Genomic DNA, 20,967 nt, shown 5'->3' with positions numbered 1-20,967 from the left:
TCATCACTTCGCTGGTTGCAGAAGTCGAGCTAGGTGATGAGGAAGGATCTATGATAGCTTGTGTGAGTGAAGTCCATGAGACAGTGGGACATAACAAGATTTTAGATAGGATGACAGCTTTTATTGTTGCTTTACATACCTTCACCAGAACAAAAAGAAATCTTGCCTGCAGAGCAGATTTGTCACAGAATTAGCCACTAGTTTTCCTTCCCACCAAAGCCCAACAGGCTAAGAGGCTGGTTAATTGCTCTCTGTAGCACAGCAATGGGGGCGATAGCAGCATGCACTGGAAATGGTCTATGCAAATAGCAGAATGTGTTCTTCCGTTCCGTAAGATGCTTATGCTCCACTTCAAAAGATGTTGGCCTCTGTTTGGCCCTTTGAGAATAACTGGTCTAACAAGTGCTTGTTCGAGGATCTTTACCAAGTATGCGCAAGTCAACCAAACTAGGGTCAAGGATACATTCTGGAGAGTGGGATGGACAGTGGTGCCTAAAGGGAGCACCGTAAATGGGTTGAGGGGTGTTGCATGGAAAGTTAAAGTGATTGATGAGTTTGATAAGTGATTACGAGCAGCTACTGTGCAGCCCTCCTGTGGGAAGAAGAGGAATTATCTAAGGTTGGCAGAGACGCCAGGCTTGGAGGTTTTATACTCCATGGTGCCTCCCAGAAACTAGGGTCCCTCTCACCTGTGTGACAAGGTAAGTGGGACTGTCAAAGGAGGTTCTTCCTTCCTGATGTCAAGAGTTCAGGGATGTCTGTTCTAAAACTGGATGGTCTCTTTCCTCATCCTGTTTCTCTGCATAGTTCTATCTCGAGCCTGGCACCACAAGGTGGTAATAATCACAAGCCCAGACTGGGAGACTCTCAGAAAGCCTGAGGCGAGGTGGTTCCCATGCTCAGGCTACCTGAGGCTTGAAAGCACGGCAGTGCTGCTGGAGGGAGTGAAGCTGTGATCGGGGCAGGAGGGAAGGCTGTGACCACCTCAGCTCTCAGATCTCAGTGCCTGGGTTGCTCCACCTGTTCTGCTGCTCCCTCCTAGCATTGTCCTTGTACGTGCATTACAAAATGCACTCTGCTATTTGCTGAATATCTGCCCTCACGCTCTTCCCTCTGCCCTGTGCTGCCTTGGCTAATGAGGTTATTGTTTAGCCAGAGAGAGGCATCCGCTTGTGTTTATGCCTGGCCGCAGCGTGGTTCCAAGCGGAGATCCTCCTGACGGTGCCAGATGGTGAGCCGCAAGCGTGGGGAAGAGGGGGAAAGGGAGCTGCAGCTCTGTCCCCTCCTGGGAAAAAGCCTGGTGGGAGAGTGTCTGCCCTGACTCTGCTGCTGCCTGGCTTTGGAGTCTGGAAAGGGGTGATGGAGCCCAGTGGAGGACTGTTCCTCTGGACGGCTGGGGCAGGCAGAGTACGTCTCCTGTGAGCATTTAGTTTAGGTTTTCTTGTGCCTCCAATCCCATGGTAATAAACCTTACATAAACCTAGCCAGAAGCACAGCATTAATATTTAAAAAATGACATTTAAGATATTGAATATATGCTGTGTTCTCAACAATATCCCTGTGTGCGTGCATATGCGTGCTTGGGGCTCTGTTTCCCTTTTATTGTGGTGTGTATGTATTTAACTCGGGGTGTTTTGTGCTATAATAAGAAGGGGGTGGGAGCAGGAAAGTACTGCTCTGTTTATATACGCCGCTGTCAACAGCGATGCTGCGTGTTTCAGATTCGCATCCTCTCTGAAGCACTCTGGATTCCAGGCAAACAACACCCTTCCCCCCTTTATCCCGAGATCCTTTGGGAGGATTGCCTGAGCCTCTCCTCCCGTGCCCCTCTTGCTGGCAGGCTTGCCTTCTCCTGGAATTTTGCTCTGGTGAACGTGGCACCCTCTGTATCCAGCATGCAAACTTGTTGATGGGTTAAGGTTCAAGAGGACAACCTTGGAAAACATCAGAGCAGCATCTCTGCTGCTGCTCTGCTCACCAAAAGCAGCTCTGAGTGAGCCAGGCTGTTGTTTTCAGTGAGGGGAGGCAGGAGAGATGTGCAGCAATGCCTCTTGTTCTTTGTCTATGTCCTTCCTGAGCTTCTTTGACTCTTTTCTCAATGCCTTTCACCTTTGTGAGCCTTTGGAGATGCTGATGCAGAGCTCAGCCTGAAATGTTACAGCTCACCCACAGTTTTTATAAATCTTGAGTGCAGCACATCTCCTTTCCCTCCTCCCTGAGTTTTTATGTGTTTAGGTTTTGTGGCAGGAACATTTTTATGTCTCTTCTCCTTTGTTTTCCCCTCTCTCCTGCAGCCCTGAAATAGTCAATGAATGTGCCCTTTCTTATCTGTTGTAATAGGCCTCAAGGGATGGTTCCTTCCAATCCATCTCCTGAATGTCACAACAGCAGGTAGCCTGGGACAAGCTGGAAAAGAGCTGGGTCTGAATCCGCCCTTTTGATATAAGTGGACATTATGCATTTTTAATAGACCTAGAGTTCAGTGCAACCCTTAGTACTAGCTGAATTGGCACAAAATTCCCCGGCAAGTAGTCTTTGGAGCTGATCTCTCCCTAGGTACCTTTGCAGAAAATGAGACCAAGGACAAAAAAAGGCATGTTCCCTTTGATTGCAAGAACTGCCTTGTTTTGCAGAGGAGGTGGCTGAGCAGAAGCTAGCCCGGCTGTGCCGCCCCTTTAGCTCTGCAGGAAGGAGTCTGGATTAGCAGTCCGTGTTCATCCTTGTTCATCCACAGAGTGGGTGCAGGGTGAGGGGAGAGGCTGTTAGAAACCGCCTTCTTTCAAGCATCCCTCTCTGTGGCCATCATCTCTCTGGTTTGTCCAGTGCAAGCCTTGCCAGTCTTAGCAAATCTTGCTTCTACCTAAGCAGCAGCTTGGGGCCATGTGTGGACTCCTCCAACTTGTTTCATGTTGGGGGAAGAGCATGGGAGCTGCCGTCCATGGCCCTGAGACGGCACAGTTAGGGTTTGTCAGTGCATCTTGATGCTTCCTAATTTGTGGGTAATACTTTGACCTCCATGCTACAAAAGCAGACCTGCTCCCGGGTACCCCTTGTGATCCACAAGGTAAAACTCATTTCTGAAAATGAAAAGCCTGGTGGAAACGGTGGGAGTCGCTGGAGAAGATCGCTGAAGTTGCTCCACAATATAGGTCTCGGCTCCCTGAGCACTGGCGCTTTTCACAGTACCTGGAAGTTTGTGGAGTTTTTTTGTTGTTCCTTTTTTTTGGTAAACCACAAGTGAAATCTCCTTCTACTTCCAGGTTACCATGGCACTGTAACCTTACCGGATCTGGAAGAAAAGGAGGCACAAGGGAGAAGCTGTGGCTGTGGATCCGTGCCTGTCCACTGTGGAACATAGCCAGGAGGAGATGGTGCCAGTAGGGGTTTAGCTGCTTGGAGGCAAGTGAACAAGTACCAGATGTAAGACAGGGAGAAGGTAATTTGCCCCCAACCTCAGGAATGATTTTTGGCTCCTGTGAAACTGTCCAGCTGTGAGCATGGCATTCAGAGACAAATGCACTGTGGTGTTCAGCCATCTCGGAGAAATCTGCTGCTGAGCATGAGTCAGCCCTGCCTGGGTTAACTATTAAAGGTCAGTATCAGGAGAGAAGATCTTTGCTCTGCTCTCCAGCTCCTTCAAGCCCTGTGTCCTCCAGGTGGTCCCTATGAAGAAATGGAGCATCACTGCGTTGTTGGAGGTCCTATCTGCCCACTGGGCTGGGTGCAATTGTAGCCAGGCTAGGGTACAATTCACACCCAGAGCTTCCTCCCCATGGGGAAGCGTGTTCCTGCTGTCCTCTGCCCAGTGCCAGGGTTCTTAGTCATCTGGCGGGGGGATGTAGGGGTAACTTGTTTTTCCAGCAGGGATGGCTGAGTGGGGCCATGGAAAGGCATGGTGCTAGGCAGAGGGGGAGTTGCATGAGATCTCGTGAGTGCTACCCACTGCTTGCAAAGCCCAAGTGGATTTGGACAGGGAACCATCCATCTGGGCACAGAGGCATGCGTGACAAGGAGGGTGCAGAAAGTGGAGCAGAGCTCCTCCTGTCCTCCAGAGAGGCTGGAGGGGAGCCTCGCCTTCCACCACGCACACGGTCACTGTTTTCTCTCAGAGAGCTCCTGAGCCTCCTCACCAGCAAGACCCTTCCCTCATGCCCAGCCCTTCCTAGCCTCACACTTGGTGTTTGCTTTCGGAGCTGGGAGAGCGTCTCCCCTAGGCTGTGGCTGCAAACTCAGCGGGTGATGCCAGAGCAGGAACCAATTCCTTAAGGGGCCATCTCTGAGCCTTCCCTGGCTTTTCCTCCCGTCACAGGGAGAAGTGCCCCTGCCTAAGTGGAATAAATTGGTACAGACCATTAGCAGCACAGGTCCTCCTCTAGCTGGGGGGAGGGAAGCAGTCGGCACTGCTCTGGATACAAAGCAGCCAGCCACGCTCTTGCTTCTTCCTCCCAAACCCTACTGGCCTCCTCCTCCTCCCTGTCTGCGCGCTCCCTCCCTCTTCCACTCTCTTTCTTTCCCTTAACGCCACGCTGCAGAAAGGCAGACCTGGGGAACAGGAGGTCCACGCAGGAGGAAGGAGCTCTCCAACGCTCTTTCTTGGCAAGTGAAACGCAGCGGCAGACAAGAAATGAAGGAGCGTCTTGGTTGCTGGCTGGATTAAGAAAGAATACATAATACATTTATATATATCCAGACCCAACAAGCGAGGAAAAAAGGAGGAGAGGAGATTGCTGGGGGGAGCCCGCTCCGGTGGGTGAACAGCTGCTTTGAATCGTGCCTCTGTTCCCAGGGATTAAAGCATGAATGGGAGCAGCTTCCCAGCCACGATGGAGACGGAAGGCAGCTCGGGCTATGGGAATAAGGTAACTCTTGCCTCTTGCAGGCGTTGCATGGCTGAGCTGAGCAGGACAGAGCTGCTTTATGCACAGGGCTCTGTGGGTGTACGTGTACGTGCAGCGGGGAGGAAGCAGGAGAGACTCAAAGGGATTTTTCTACCCCTTCCAATGTATTTAAAGAATGCAGATTGAGTCCCAGGGGCTGCAGTGCCAGAGATCACTTTGCCCCCCGTTCTCAGGCTGGATGCCTAAGGATGCCAAGCGGCTTTGCCTGGGGAAGGCTGGCTGGTTTATGGGAAATATGCTGGTGCCTCGCCTCCAGGAGTACTGAGCTCCCAGCCTTGCCCTCCCAGACCTGCACCTGCTCCGGGGCTCCCCTCTCGGGCTTGCGTGCAGCTCTCGGGGAAGCTGCATGGGGACTACAATGGCCCCGCGCCCGTCCAGCCTGCCAGTGCATCCTTGCAGAAAGGCAGGAGGGAGGTTAAGAGGTATGAGAGAGTTGGTTTTATCTTCCCTTGGTCATCCTCTGCCTTTTCTTCGCAACAGAAAGGGATGGGATTTAGGAGGAGGGGTCCAAAATCCCTTTCATTCGTGCCAGCAGTGATGAGAGCCAACTTCGAGGCTACTTAAAGGGAAAAGCTTTCAGAGTGGTATCTTTTGGAGGAATAAGAGACATCTGAGCAATGCTTTGCCATCTGTGGAGTGATCTCTGTATCATGTTATGTTGTGGGAGTAGGTGGGGATGAAAAATAGTGACTATGGGGGAGAAAGCCCATGATGATCAATGAAGCTGCCCCCAAATTATGCTTTCTTTTTTCCTGCTGGGCCTCCCTCTGATTCAATTTCTGGGTTTCTGATCCCAAAAGTCCTAATTTCTCTCAGTTAGACTAGAAAGCCCAACTTCAAATAATATTGGGAGGTGGCTTAGCCCAGATGTTTGGGAAAGTGCTGAGGAGAACCTGGTGTTTACAGCTATGGAGCCCATAGCCAGTTAATCTCAGCAAGTAGATGTCTTGGCTGGGTGTCACTAGCTTTGGCAGGATCTTGCTGCAATATCTATTTGTTCTGTGGTGTCCATCAGATGCCCCTCTTCCCTTTTCCTTCAGGGGCTTCTTGATGCACCTTGGTATGGGATTAAGATTTGCTTCGGTTACTTTGATAATGATGTGTTACAGAAGTCTGCACACAGTGCAGAAAGTCCTGAGCCACAGAGTTATGGCAGTTGGTATAAGAGCTTGGATATGCATCTCAGCAGCTTAGGGTCCAGTGTTTGTTAGGGACTTGAAGAGGCTACACAGTCTGTTGCACGGGTTCATATGTATTTGTCTAATTTGTAGTGTCCCTGAACATCTACAGTGAGGAGTCACCAGCTTGTGTAAATGAGGAAGGTTGGGTCTATTTAAATGCACATAAATCTGGAAGAAAGTCTATGTAAGTGTACAGTAAATGTACTTCAAGCCATTCTTTTGTTTTGTGAGTAATCCTCAGTCATACGAGGAAATTCTCCTAACTTACCAGCACGCATCTTACTTTCCTTGTTTATGAATTAGTCCTTCTCTTTACATAGATCTCCGATGTGAATGATTGACCAAGATTTGAGTAGAAGGTTGCAGTGGTTGGGATTCCTTGGCTTAGTCCACAGAGTTGGGGTAGGAGAGGTGTGGGGAAATGGAAGGACTTAGTAAAAGAGGGTGAAATATATTCTTTCTGTATGTAGCACCAAACTCTGTTTTCTCTGTCAGCTTCAAAGCATTGAGGAATATGGAAGATGTTCTGGTGAAGGAATTGAATAATTAGACAGTGAAAAAAGAAGGACATTTCTCTCACGAGAGTTGATTCTCTGCCAGGAGCCAAGAGCTTTGGAAATGGCCAAAGCCAGCGAGAGAGTGCATGCTACTAGAAAGGGAAGGTAGCTGACCCGTGATTTCATTTTCCTGTTTGAATATGTATGGGCGTATGGAAGACAGAGGAGGAAGAATAAATCGGTGGTGTTGGCTCTGAATGCCTGAGCATCTCAGGCAGCTGAGTTACAAGTCTTTCCCTCTACCCCCCATAGGTGTTCCTGGTGAAACCATCCGCTCCTCCGGCAGAGCACTGTGAACTTAGAGTCGTTAACTGCTCAGTGACAGCTTTAATGTGAGCTGGCTCCCTCACAGCTGGGGTGACCCAAGGAAGGCGCAGAAGAGCGAACCCAATTCTCATGTCATTTTGATTCTCTAGGACAGCAAAGTGTGGGGGTGCATCCATAAAAAAGGTTGGGAGAGTTTACCCCCTTGTTAGTTGGCATCTCGAAGTGGCTTATAGTGGAGACTGAATGAAGAGAGGGGGTAGTGCCCCAGCCCTGGACAGGGACTGTCACCTTGTGCGCATCCCAGGTCTGATACAGTGTCAGAGACCAGCGGTTCTGTTCTCCTGTGGCTTTGTCCTTATCCAAGCTCCAGCTAACTACAGCATTTGGATTTACTCCTCGCTCTTGACCTGTAGTGTGATTCTGTGTATTTCTGGTTCTTGCTCTACAATTGTGCACCTTCTGAGGCCAGAAGAGCAGCAAGCACCTCCAACATGCAGAGCATTGTTGGTGTTTAACACGCACAAGTGCTGTGTCTTTCTGGCAAACAACCATTGTAGCCAGGAGATGTGGCCTAAGCTGACCAAAAGACCTTCCAGCAACAAAGTGTGGGCACACACTTTCCCTGTGTGCAAAGCTGACTGCTCAGCATCAAAATAATGCTTTCTGAAAGGAAAACAGTGCATATGCCTTTTTAATCTTTTTCCAGCATCCTCATGTTGCCACAGCAGAAGGAAATGAAAACTGTCTTTTGAGGGATACCAGGGCAAATGTCACAATTCATCTTGTAGCGTTTCTTGGAGACTCACCTTTTGCAATGCCTTTGCTCCCTCTTGCCCTTGTTTTATTTTTTGTAGCTCAAAAAAAAAAGTTGTGCAAAAGCAGTTCGTTCTTGTTCAAACAAAACCCAATGGGCTGATTGGAATCCATAGGAAGGTAGGACATGGTCCTTTCTTGCATCACTCTGCATTTTGTCTTGCAGGGATGAGCACTGCTAGCATCTTTCTGGTTTCCAGGGCTGCTTTCCATGTGGACTTACTTTCTCTGCAGGTGATGCCCCCTGTGGCTTCCACACCCTGCCCTTTTTCTGCAGTAGCCTTTAAAAGTTAGGTGGGATGTACTGTAAGTCTTGTCAGGGGGCATCCTAGAGATGAATTTAGTGTGTCTTCGACCACAAAACATCTTCCAGAAGCATTGGAAGGGCCCTCAACAGTGTCTTTTCCATAGGTCCTTGTTCTCTGTGACATGTGTGTTATACTTTGCTTGCAGAGATCTGGAACTGGTTACCTTCCTATGTTTTGCTTCACAAAAGCCAAGAGAAGTGCTCTTTGCCAAAGCACAAGGTCTGCAGAGTGAGGATAGTTTCTCCCTTTTTTCTCCTGCGAGCCCCAGCTGTTTGTGTTTGGGTTGGCAAGTTGACATCAGGTCTGGATTCATCTTCAGAAGCTAATGAGGGCTTTGCTGAGTGGAGATCACAAGATGCGGCCCATGATTAATCTCCATATCCTGATCCAGATACATGGACCTTCCCCAAGTGCTCTAAGTAATGTGGTGTATTAGTCACCATTGAATGTATCCACCTACATCTTTTAATGGGAACTGAGGCACGGAGAGACTGAGGAAATGAGAACAATGCCCTGTGCTAGGGAGCAGATCCCAGTCCCTTGCAGTGCTAATGGCTTTGTCCCGCAAATTTAGCCAGTTTAGTCCTCCTCCTGTTCTTGACCCCCTCCATCTCTGGATATGTCAGTGGTACTTTCTAAGGTGCCTTGTTTGCAGGATCATAAAATGACTCCTGTGCACACGGATGCCCTATGCATAGCTGTACTGGGCCTGGAGCACATTGCACAGGCTGCTTTGCACACCTATATTCTCTGTCTTGGTCTGTGTATGGAAGTGTGAGCTCTTCCCCTGGTACTGCTGGGGGAAGATGTGCATAAACTCTGTATTTCTGTCTGAGAAATGCCCTGTCCTGCCTGAGTACCACAGAGCCTTCAAGCAATTTGCCAGCGGCAGTGGTACTTCAGATATCCCTCCAGCTAGCCTATCCACATAAGCCATGGGGAACACAACATGATATGACTGGCAGTGACAGCAGAATAAATAGGAAATGCTCAAGATCCCCCTCCTGCCTGGATATGAGCCATTTTCCTGAAGATGGGACAAGAAATAAACTTCTGTACAAGGCTTCCTGCGCTGCTTCTGCTGTTCTTTAAGAGCAGGTGATGTATTGGCTCTCAAAGCGTGTCTTAATGCATTGGTCCTTGCTTGCCTCTCTCCAGCCTGTGTGCTGCCCTGGAATGCTATTTGTTGTTAGTTCCTGAGACGTGGTTCGATGCTCCAGAGTCCTTGGTGCTGTTGAACATCTAGACTCTGCACTGGAGCGTGGCATGTAAGTAAACAGGTTGTGCAGAGAAATTACTGCATGCTTGGGTTTCATGGAAGGAGAGCAAAATGGTGACAAGGGAAGCGTAATTGGCCTGTGATCATGTAAGGCAAAGATACAGGAACCCAGAGAAGAAATTCTGCTGGTTAGAATGGGACAATCTTCAGAAAGTCATCGCTGTCTACAACTACTTGAGAGGAGGTTAAGCTGAGGTGGGTGCTGGTCTTTTCTCCCAAGTAACAGGCAGTAGGACGAGAGGGAACAGCCACAAGTTGCACCAGGAGAGGTTTAGATTGGATATCAAGAAAAACTTCTTCACTAAAGGGGTTCTCAGGCACTGGCAGAGGCTGCCCAGGGCGGTAGTTGAGTTCCCATCCCTGGAGGTGTTTAAAAGACAGATGGATGAGGTGCTCAGGGATCTGGTTTACTGGTAGACAGGTATGGTTGGACTCGATGATCTCAAAGATCTTTCCCCACCTAACGATTCTGTGATTCTAAAGTCATTAAAAAACAAAACCAAAACCAAAAAACATCCCTGAAACCTTCACATCGTGACTGAGAACTCTCTCCATTCAGCTCTGGGCTGTTGCAATGCCATGCATATACAACAGACCCCACAGAATGATCAGGTGCCTGCTGGAGACTGGTTACCTTCTCTGAAATAGCAGCAGCTGGTGCCCTGCTAATGCAACGTGGAAAGTGCTGCTCAGACCCTCTCCTTCCATTCCTGCCTTGTGCACTCTAGGCCAGTGGGCTGGGTTGTCAGAAAAATTTGCGCTTCTGCACTGTCTGCCATCTGGGAACCCTGTCAGAGCCCAGTGGATAGGGAATTGAAAGTTGTGGCTCGGAGAATGAAGTCTCCTTACCCCACAGAAAGGTGGAAATCCCGTTCCTCAAGCGTACTGAAGAGGTGGATGTTGGTTTGTGTAGGTTCAGCTGTGTTGTGCAGAGAAATGGGCATTTCCAGGGTGCAGCTCATCTCATCTGAAGATGTTTGTCTAATTAAATTAATTCTCCCTGTTGATTGCAAAAAAAACTTAGTGAGTTCTGCTGTAAGCATCTAAACCTATGGCCCTGCAGGGAGCAGGGGATGGTGTCTCCCACTCTAGAGCCCTGCAGATGGGTGCTGCAAGGCCAGTGCAGCTCTTCTCTGACCTTTTGTGTGTGGGAATTCATCTGGAGCCACATGTCCACAGCTGCAGCACAGAGATCTCCTGGCTGGCTCCAAGGTCTCACTGCTCCAGCCTCATAAACACTGTGCATTATGTTATGTGGGTGGCAGAGCCCCAGTTTCTCCAGAGCCACAGCTCTCACTGTGGTTATGGGGGACAGAGCTCATGGATAATGAGCCACACTTTGTTTTCTGGCAGGAGAACAAGGCACAAGATTTGTCTCAGTTGCCTTGCTGGATGTCATTCTTAAATGCCCTAGCACGGTTTCTTCCTCAGATTCAGCACCCGAAAGACAAAAGAAGGTTAATCCAGGAGAAATATCTTGACTCTGCCTCACCTTCCATTCAGCTGGAAAGAGACCAGCAGCAAAAGGATGGATGCTGAAGCTCTGCTCTGGATTTCATGAATGGATGAATGTAGAGACGCAAGTGGGGATTTTGAAGGGATTTTGAAGCCTGCTCCAGGATTTGTCTGGCACGCAAAGCATTTATAATACTTCCAGCATTATCATAACATAATGCCAGTGTGATTCGGGGCCCAATGCAGCTCCCAGTGAAGAAAACCCATCACTCCTACCACCATCAGTAGGAGAGGAAGTCCTCTTTTGATCAGTTGTAGTTTTGCATAGCCTCTTCTTTTGTCCTGGTGGCACAAAGCGAGGGCTTAAGGTGCTTTTGTGCGCTGCTGTGCTGAGTGGGTCTGGTTGCATATGTGGGGGGATGCTCAGCAAGCTGCACGAGTAACGTTCTCTCTGAGCATCCCACTGTGGTCTTGGAGAGACACACAATGTGGCAGCAGAGCGGGTGCCTGGGCCACTTCCCCTGGGCTTGGCTATAAATATCACCTCGTTGCTGAAGCATTCTGCCTGAACTCCTTAGATTTCAGCCTCTATTTTTCCATCTGCTTAGCAGCTTCTCAAGCTAAAGAACTGTGTACCTGTGTTCTCTTAACACAGGTGGCTGTGTGAAGGCTGGGAATGTACTTGCCAGAGGCTGCAGGGGAGAGTCCTGGGGCAAGTCCAGCTTCTCAGGGAATAAATGAAAACCAGCAAGCTCTGGTCGGGGTGACCAAATTTATAGAATCAGCCGATTGGAAAAGACCCACCGGATCATTGAGTCCAACCATCCCTATCAAATACTAAACCATGTCCCTCAGCACCTCGTCTACTGGTCCCTTAAACCCCTCCAGGGAAGGTGACTCGACCACCTCCCTGGGCAGCCTCTGCCAGTGCTCAATGACCCTTTCTGTGAAAAATTTTTTTGTAATATTCAGCCTAAAACTCCCCTGGCGGAGCTTGAGGCCATTCCCTCTCATCCTGTCACCTGGGAGAAGAGCCCAGCTTTCTCCTCTCCACAACCTCCTTTCAGGGAGTTGTAGAGAGCAATGAGGTCTCCCCTCAGCCTCCCCTTCTCCAGCCTAAACACCCCCAGCTCTCTCAGCTGCTCCTCTTGTTCTCCAGCTCCCTCACGAGCTTTGTTGCTCTTCTCTGGACTCGCTCCAGAGCCTCAACATCCTTCTTGTGGCAATCTTGTATGATTATGCCTTCTCAATCCCATAGACTGTGACATAGAGCCACCCTTGTACTGATGCAACAGTCCTATGGCAGGAATTAGTACTGTGGGAATCACTGTGCCTTCAGCCCATCCCTCTGCAGGAGGAGCACATCAGAGTGCTGCACCACTTCAGGAGCCTCCAATGCAGGATTTGAGACCTTTTCTTGTGGTCTGCACTGATGCGCTCTGCTCACTTTGAACGGCTGTGGGTGCTCCCAGTGCAACAAGAGATGCACTGCGCTTGCATGTTTCTTCCTGCCTCCTTCTCCCTGTGCCCTGCCTGTCTCCAGCAAAGCAGCAGCACTTCTGGAAGCATTTTCTGTATGTAGAGATGAGGGACGATGCTAAAAGAAATTATTCATTGGGTGTAGGAGCCTTGGTCCAAGCTGTTACACTGTCCTGAGCAGCCCAGCACTGCCACATTCAGACTCAGATGTGATGGAAGGGAAGCATTGCTGATATTTTGAGGGAGCCCCTGTGTGCCTGCTGTAGTTGGTGCCTTCCTTGTGTGTAAATAACTCTGCAAGGGCCTGGAACGATGTGCTGGATAAGTCACTGTCCTCCTGTGGGCACCACATCACTCCCCATGCCCTTCTTGCCCTGCCACCCTTCCCTCCCTGTGGGGAGCTGTGACTGCAAGGGCTGGGGTTTGTGGAGTGTACAGAAGGTGAGCAGACTGAGTCGTAGCCATTAACGAGGAACATTAACCAGATGATGAGGGAGCGGCCTGACAGGGTTGTTAACTCCTGTCCTTCACCGTAACAAAGCTGTAAAACCCTCCGGAGGGATCGAAGCAAGAGCGCTGCACTCTTCTCCACTGAGTCCATGTTGAGGAAAGAGCAGCTTTGCAGGAGGAGTTTTGTTAGAGACTAAGTGTGATATTTGGGACCTGTTTTGGCTTATGAATAAGTTGATATTTCTTCTGAATAATAGATGCACACGATGGTTGCTGAGAGGCAGATCTGTGAGTGGGCTGGGCCTCTGAAATGGGGAGTGAGATTTGTGGAGTAAGCTGCAGTCTGGTCTGAACTGGGAGCTTGCTGGGAGCCTGGCAGGACTGTGCAGGGATGCTGGTTGGCTGGTAAACCGAGTGACTGAGGCAGAGAAGGTGCCTCTTGGGTCTTTTCTTGTCTTCTTTAGACTTTGTCTTCTTTGGTCAGTATAGACCACTGCCCAGTTCAGGCTGTGGGGCTGAGGAAGACAAATATTTGTATTGATGCCATTCGTCTGCATCCATGGGGGGCTTGATGTGAACGGGAGGAGAATGGTGCTGTGATTAACAACTGGCGCAGTTTGTGTTGGGGGTCAGTAACCATGACGTCTGCAAGGACGAGTAGGCAGGATTGGGATGACACAAACAAGGCTGGACCCTGAGAGCTGTGGCTTTTTTGGGGAGGCGACAGCTGTGCTCCAATTAGCAGGATGCTTTGAGATGCTGCCTCACGCAGTGGTTACTGAGAGGCAGCCTCTTGCTTCCTTGAGAGACAGCTTTCACCTGACTTTCTAGTGGCACGTTTTGCTTCTAATTTGGGAGAGAGATGTCTAATCTGGCACAAGCCTGCCACCCTTGAAAGGCTGCCAGCCAGTTTATGGCACTCTCTTTCTCTGCATGTTCCCTACAGCCTCGGTGAGATACAGGAATGTTCTATCCTTCCTCCCTTAGCTCTTGCTGTAGCTGCAGGGATGCAGTGCCCAGGAGAGGTTGACTTTGGCTGGATGCTGGGGGGTTATGTGGACGTTCAAACGTTTATTCAGATGGGCTGTGATCCACTTGGATGAATGACAGCTGGCTATGGAGATTAAAGCTACAGAAGTCACAACTAATGAATTATTCTTCCAGTGTCTTTCTTATAATAGTGGCACATCCGCAGGGCGTGACTCTAACATATTCATTTTCAGAGAGTGTGTGGCTCCTGGAATGACCTTCTGTGAGGATTTGGATGTATTTGTTTCTGTTTGTCAGTTTGATAAGCATCATTTCTACCATGATTTTTAGCAGGAAAAAAGAAAATCGTAAATGCTAAAATTGGGTGCATTGAAAAGATTGTGTAAAATCCAAGTGGTAGGGGTGGGGGCAGGGACAACTCTACCTGCATAGGAAGCTGTTTGCTGCACGTGAGGGGTCTGCTGGGCAGGAGATTCATAGAATCATGGAATGGTTTGGGTTGGAAGGGATCTTAAAGATAATCCAGTTCCAACCCTCCTGCCATGGGCAGGGACACCTCCCACTGGATCTGGGGCTCCAAGCCCCATCCAACCTGGCCTTGAACCCCTCCAGGGATGGGGCAGCCACCCCTGCTCTGGGCAACCTGGGCCAGGGCCTCCCCACAGGGGAAAAAAAATTTGTTAAAAGAGACTGTGAAGCAATGTGTTGAGAGTCCAACTCATCTTTGGGTGGCTGAGTTTGAAGTCATATCTACCTTCAAGATAGTTACTCTAAGTTATTAGTTACTTTAGCTGTGAAATTCTCCAAGTGCAAGCAGCCAGTGTTGAGCCAAGAGTGTTGAGAAGGGGGTCTGGCAGGCATAACTGTGACTAGAACTACTCTACGATGAATCCCTTGGCAGCAAGGTGGAGCTGTCTGGATCCTGGAGGTGTAGATAGAGTCTCTGCCACCAGCCTGGCACACGAGCCTCGGGAAGAAGCAAAAATGGCTATAAAAGGTGCCTTTATATCAATAAAGCCCAAAGGACAATAGGAGGGGGGCTGCCAGTTTCTGCTCTTTATGGAGGAGTCCATGGCCTTGCAAGGATACTGAGATTATTGTCACCGTAATCATGTGAAGAGGTGCTGGGGTCAAGAGAATATTGCATGCTGTAAACCTATTGCTGCTGAATACTTTGGGGGTTTTGCATCAGCAGGACACACGTATGGAAGTGGTGCTTTGCCTTGTGGAGCAGAGGAGCCTAAGCTGTCTCCCCACCACTGCCCTATCCCCTGGCTTTGGGAAATTTGACAGCTGTGAAGCCCTTGGTGGTGAAGGATTTGTTCCAATCCTCTGAAGCTGTCACCCCCCCTACACGCACCTCCTTTCTTCCTCCAAATTATCTTTTAATAATGCTGCCAACGTTATTTCTCATCGCTGTCTCGTGTGCTCTCTGCTCTGCCTGGCAGTCCTTTTTCTCTCACCCAGGCATCTCATACCATAGCGCTCTAATGGGAAGAGACTCTGGCTGCTGGAGTTAATAACTTATTTGACAGCCTGAGTCATTCCTGTTGCAGAGCACATTGTGGACCGTGCAGCAATCCAGGGCTGAGACCCCTCTCTAGGGGGAGGAAGGGGCTGTGGAGTAGGCAGGTTTTAGCATCCAGGTTGGGATCAGCACAGGCACTCTGGTGCTGCACTTTTGGCTTGTAAACCATGGGTTGCTTCCCAAAGCAGTAGTTACACTGGGTAGATGTGGGGAAACGGAGGATCGGGGAAACCTCTTCAAAAGGGAGCCTGTGGAGGAGGCAGAATGAAATGAGATTTTCACTCTGCGCTGAGAAAACCAACACATTCACAGAGACTGAAAGGGGAAATTCTTCTCTTTTTTCATCAGCAAGACAGCGACTCAGAGGAGCAAGTGTGCTGAGAGGTCCTCACAGACGTGCTGCATCCCTTTTCAAAGCCTGCGTTCTGCATTTGTCAGGAAGTCCCAGTGCCTTGAGCTGCAAAAAGGCTTTAGGGCCACGTGAAGCGCTGAGCCCTCCTGAGTCCAGGAGCGCTGATTTCTCCCGCTGTCTCAACCATCGTTACTGCTCTGGCTCGTTACCAACTGAGTCAAGGAGTTGAGTAATTCTTGTTTTTTTAAAGGTTAGTCATCTGCAGGAATGACATTTGAAAGACTGACAGTTCCAATCAGATGACAAGGGCTGCTCTTGTGGTGAAGATATTTGTTTAATTACAAAAAGGTAAAATCAGCCTGACTAATTAAGTGTTGTACCTTGAGATACAGCCTAGGAAAATACCGATGTGGTCCTAGCTACTTGAGGAAGCTGCCGTCACGTGGCTGGGACAGGCTTAAAGGGAGTGCAGAGGGTCTGTTCTGTGGCTCTGTTGATGCCTTCCTAACCCTGTTCCCTCCCTGGGCAAGGGATGCCCTGCTGCTCTGTCCCTGCCATGCAAGGCTGGTGACAGTCATACTAATAATGATGTAATTTGCCTGGTTGATTTGAGATGCACCATAATTGCTCCATGATTACAATATTCTTAGAGCAGCCATTACAAACCCCTCCAGTTTCTCAGAGCTCCCCAAGGGCTTCTCTCGCTACTCACCTTGCAAGTAAATCCCTGCAGGAGAGTCTGTCTGTCCATCAGCCATGTCTGCACCTCTCTCTGCATCAAATCACACGTGCGTGCTTTCAGCCACTTGCAGGCTGGGGTTCCCTGGAGCTGAGATGCTCTGTGGACCTCAGGGAATATTGTCCCTTGTCCCAACTAGTTCTGCGGCAGGGCGGTGCTTGGCCAAGCAGGTCACGTTTTGCAAGTGATGAAGATGCTCTTGAAGATGCCAGGGGCTGGTGAGTGATACTGGGGAGGCAGGCAGCAGGGAGAGGCACTCGTAGGTGCCTGTATATGTGAGGGCTACTTGTTCAGTGCTTTTCAGAGTTAGACTGAGAAGTTGTTGGCTTAAATCTGTCTCCAGCTTTTGCTTGGCTTCTCCGTTTCTCATTCATATGGAGAGATGGGCTGGGTTTGGCCCTTGGGTGATTCTAAAATGAAGAGAAATGACCTTCCCCAGGCACACCAGGCCATCGGATCGGTGTAAGCTGCAGTGTGCCAACACCTCAGGCATCAGTGCTTGTGCCATTTCTGTATTTAGCCTGTGAGCTTCTTGAGCCTTGTGATTCCTGTCCAAAAGTAGGCAGCTATTTTCATCTCACCTCTAGAGCAAGCTGAGGTGCAGGTGAGCCAAAATAATGAAGCCATGGGAGAAGTCAGAGTCAGACCCAGGCTTAATTTGGAAGCTGGACAGACTGGTAGATGTAGTCCGTGCCTTGCTCACTACAAGACAAATTAAAAGCCAAATCCCACCTCCTTGGGCAAAGCCACAATAGCTCTGGGTTTATTAGATTGGGATTTGGGAGGGGTTACGCTAGTAGAAGAAAAGAAATAATTTCCTTCCAAATGCCTCTCAAATGAGAGACGGGCACTGTTATTCTGACATGTCAAAGGTTCCCAGGGAGACAAAAGCCTCCGTGTTCACTGTGGAGAAAGGAGGTGAGGAAAGAAGGACGAGTGCATCACAGGAAGCCCTGTGCGCTTCCTTTCAGCAGGCACTGTAGAGCTAGGAGACCCTGCTGAATTTCAGCAGGGACCAGAAACTAAAGGGCGATAGTTTTCAATTGACCTTCCTGTTTCCAAGGAGAAGGTTGTGGACGTTTGTGGCTGGACTAATGGACTGCAGGACTGCAAGCTGCGATTGATTGGGTTGCAAGCTGCTGAATTATAGTTGGGTGTTTGCTTTATCATCCCAGATCCACCCCCTGCTTCCCTTTCCACGATGTAGCATGAAAGAATCGATGTTAATCCCTCAGTCCCATTAGTGACTTTTGCAGAGGTCGCAGGCTGTCGGGCTCTCTGTGCCCTGTTTCACCACGCAGCACTGAGCAGGGCTTAGGATGTGAGCCTCAGCTTTTTAAAGAAGCCACCTAACTGGGACACAAGGTGGAGATTTGCTCTGTAGGTTGGTACGATGGCTTTTGCTGTGATTTCTTCACTGACTGCTAACCAGGGAGCTGAGAGAGCTCTGCGTGCCATGCTGCATCTTTGCTAGATCCATCCTGCAAGGCCACAGGAGAAAAAACCTGCAGGAAATATGTCTGTGTCCCAGTCCCTGGCCCTGTCCCTCCAAGCATTGCTGCTACGGTATAAATATATTCTGCAGTGTTAGGATATGCTGTGATGCTGGAGGGTTTGTTGCTTGGGCAGTAGCCAACAAGACTCTTGAAGAGGCTGTTTGGGAAGAGTGCAGCAGCTACCCTGGGAGCCCTGGCCCTGTTGCAGTCTTGTCTGCAGGGCAAAGGAGTTTGCAATAAGGCAGAAATTCATATGCCAATATATAGCCCAGGAGCTCTCCTAAGCGGCTGCTTAGAGCAGCTGGTGTTTTCAAAAGTCATGGAGAATTTGGATGCCTGCATACTTTTTTCCCCCAGCCTTCAAAAAGAAATCACCCTTAAGATACTCGATGTTCACTATTGAAAAAAAAAATAGACTTTTGAAAACTAAATCCCTTTTTAAGGTGTTCAGGGTACACAGTGGTAGCTTGCTGCGTTGGGAGAGGGCTGGCTTGCTCGCTAGCTCTGCAAGACTTCTTTTTTCCCCTTTTTTAATGCATTAGAATCAGGTTATTAATAACGCTTTTTAAATAGAGCAGGATTTTTATTTTTTTTCAGGGGTAGGGAAGAACTCAGTAATTAAAAGTGCTGATGGCTATGAAGCCAGGTCATGGGCAGGGGGATAGTGAGCTGGCTTTCAGCTGCCGTGGAAGGTGTGTGCCCCGTGCTGTGTGCCCTGATCGCAGCTGAGCAGCGTGGTGGGTCCTGCTGTGCTCTCCCACCCTCATCTCTCCAGCAAGGCAGCAGAGTGTGGGAGGTGAGCAGTCTCATATCCAGGTCTGGAATCGAGAACGCACGGCAGAGCCAGCTGGGAGATAAAATTAAGGCTTGTGGCTTGCTGGGCACAACTCTTCATGTTTAATGGTCATGTTTGGGACTTTCCCAGGTGCCAGCATAAAGGGAGGCACTCCCAGCACATCCCACCAGCATGGGGGTCTAGATGCACCCACACCCTGAATTCAGACAGGATATAAAAGCCTGGGGTGTCTCTCCACCACGAACAACAGAATTGTGATCTGCATGGTGGTGAGACAACCCTTACTCAGAGTTCGAAAGCGCGGCAGCCTTTCTTCTGAGAGCCACGTCCATTCTTTCATCACCCAGCTATGTTATACGTGTCTAACTTGTTAGGCTTCCTCAGGGAGAGGGAGAAAGGCAGGTCCACAGGGAGCCTGGTGTTATCTTGACGTGTCCGGCTCAACGATTCAGTCTTACAGTTCCTGAAATGCTGGTCTTGGCTGGCTTGCTGGTTGGAAAGGCGAGGCTTGGTCGTTACAGCCTGCCACCTCTCTTACGAGGCATCACGCAGAAGCGCGCGTCTTCAAACCCTTTGGACAAAGCATATGCAAAGCCTATTATGGAGCTGGGGAATTTAGTCCAATCATGTTGAAATTGGGTCACCCTTTGTTAATGTCACTTTTTAAAAATCTATGGAAGTCAGCGGTGCACAAAATACCCAGCGCAATGCCTACCACAGGGGTGGAAATAGAGCCTGGAAATGCCTGTTTCTAAAAATGCTGGTGAGATCTTTGCTGAGGAAAGGGGATAACTCAAGGTATCATTGTGTCACCTGTTCCAAAAGCCTTGATGCCACTTAAATTCAATTAGTCCCCTGACTGAGCTAATTGTTGGAGCACTTTTTCCTAGAACTCCCTCAGTTTTCACCCACAAGCAACCTTTAAGAAAGTTGAACGATTTTTCATAGGTGTCATCAGCCTTTCCCAGAAGAAAACAACTCATGGTTGTCTTTCTATTTAACAGGTGGTCTGTAAGTCAAACAGCTTTTCATCTTGATAGAGGTGCTTTATAAAAACCATCTGTGAAGTGCAGGCTTTTATCAAGGGGTATTGGGTGCTGTAAGTGCTTTCTCATCCAAGACCTGAGTCAACCCACAGCTTCCCTGGCTTGAGAGAGCCTGGACCAATGTGCTGCCAAACCTGACCCACAGAGCAGCGCATCCTCGGAAAGCAGTAAGGGCAGCTCTGCCTCTGCACAAACAGCATTTTCCAAGGCTGATGAGACTTTTCAGCCTTGCCACCTTCCGTTGCCAGCTCCCTGACACATATTTTATTTCTGCCTGGCTTATCACAAGAAGACTGCAATGCCCAGTTTCAACCCTCTTCAAAAGCACTGTAATAAACCGATACCTGCCTCTTCCAAGGTATTCCCTCATGTCTTTAGAGCTAAAAGGAAAGGAAGTGCAATGACTGTAGCTAAGGATCTTCAAGAAATCCTACTCAGAGCTTGAGCATTGTGATGATTGCAGTGTAAGAACCTGCACAAGAAAGCAAACGCATTTAGGACAATGCATTGAAGATTTAGGTGTTTAACGGAAGGTCTGCCTTCCTGTTAGAAGCAGTGAAATCTTGGGATTAGGCAGTGTAGTCAACGTAAAATCAGTGCCATCCCATCTCCTATCCTCTTTCTAGCTCTGGCTACTTCTCCTACCCAATGGGGAGTTGTAGTGAGGTGGGTGCTGGTCTCTCCTCCCAAGTACCAAGTGATGGGATGAGAGAAAATAGCCTCAAGTTACCCCAGGGGAGGTTTATATTGGATATTAGAGAATGTTGCTTCACTGAAAGGGTTGTCAAGCATTGGAAGCGGCTGGCCAGGGAAACAGTTATACCTGGAGGTGTTTAAAAGATGGATAATTGTAGTGCTTAGGGGCATGGTTTAGTCGTGGAGTTGATAGTGTTAGGTTTAAAGTTGGGCTTAATGATCTTTAAGGTCTTTTCTAACCTAAAAAAACCAAACACAATCATGCCATCTGCCGAGGTGGAGCAGCACGGGGCGAGGATTCATCTGAGAAGAGAAAGATTCTGATGCTTGTTAAAATTTGGCTGAAGTTCTGAAACTCAAGGGTTTATATGTTTTCCAAACTGGTGGGTGGTTCATTCTAATTCTGGATATGCAGTTTATTCACATACACAACTAATCCTTTTTCGAATCCTGTTAAGTTCTTGTTCTTAGTATCCTGTGGCAATAAATTACAGGAGCTAATTGTGCTTGTGTTGAGCTCCCTTGATCCACTTTTCTCATGCTTGCTTTGAATTTTAAGTGTTGTTCTGAGAAGCTTGGTTAATATTATTTTTTTCCTGTTAGATAATCTGTGTTCTTCATCCCATTTGTTGCAACT

At 48.9% G+C, this 20,967-nt stretch overlaps 1 protein-coding gene across 5 annotated transcripts in view; it reads left to right on the top strand.

The window, feature by feature from the left end:
• Positions 1–4,399: 4,399 nt before the first annotated feature.
• The window catches only part of B3GAT1 (beta-1,3-glucuronyltransferase 1), a 39,025-nt gene continuing 22,457 nt past the window's right edge, over positions 4,400–20,967 (top strand). For all 5 annotated transcript variants that reach the window (XM_069876356.1, XM_069876355.1, XM_069876352.1 and 2 more), the window contains exon 1: positions 4,400–4,859. The gene's annotated coding sequence lies outside the window, so the exon portion shown is untranslated. The remainder of the gene's footprint in view (positions 4,860–20,967) is intronic.

Source organism: Phaenicophaeus curvirostris, chromosome 25, assembly GCF_032191515.1.
Source record: "Phaenicophaeus curvirostris isolate KB17595 chromosome 25, BPBGC_Pcur_1.0, whole genome shotgun sequence".
NCBI lineage: Eukaryota > Metazoa > Chordata > Aves > Cuculiformes > Cuculidae > Phaenicophaeus > Phaenicophaeus curvirostris.
This window is presented reverse-complemented; position numbering and strand designations above follow the sequence as displayed.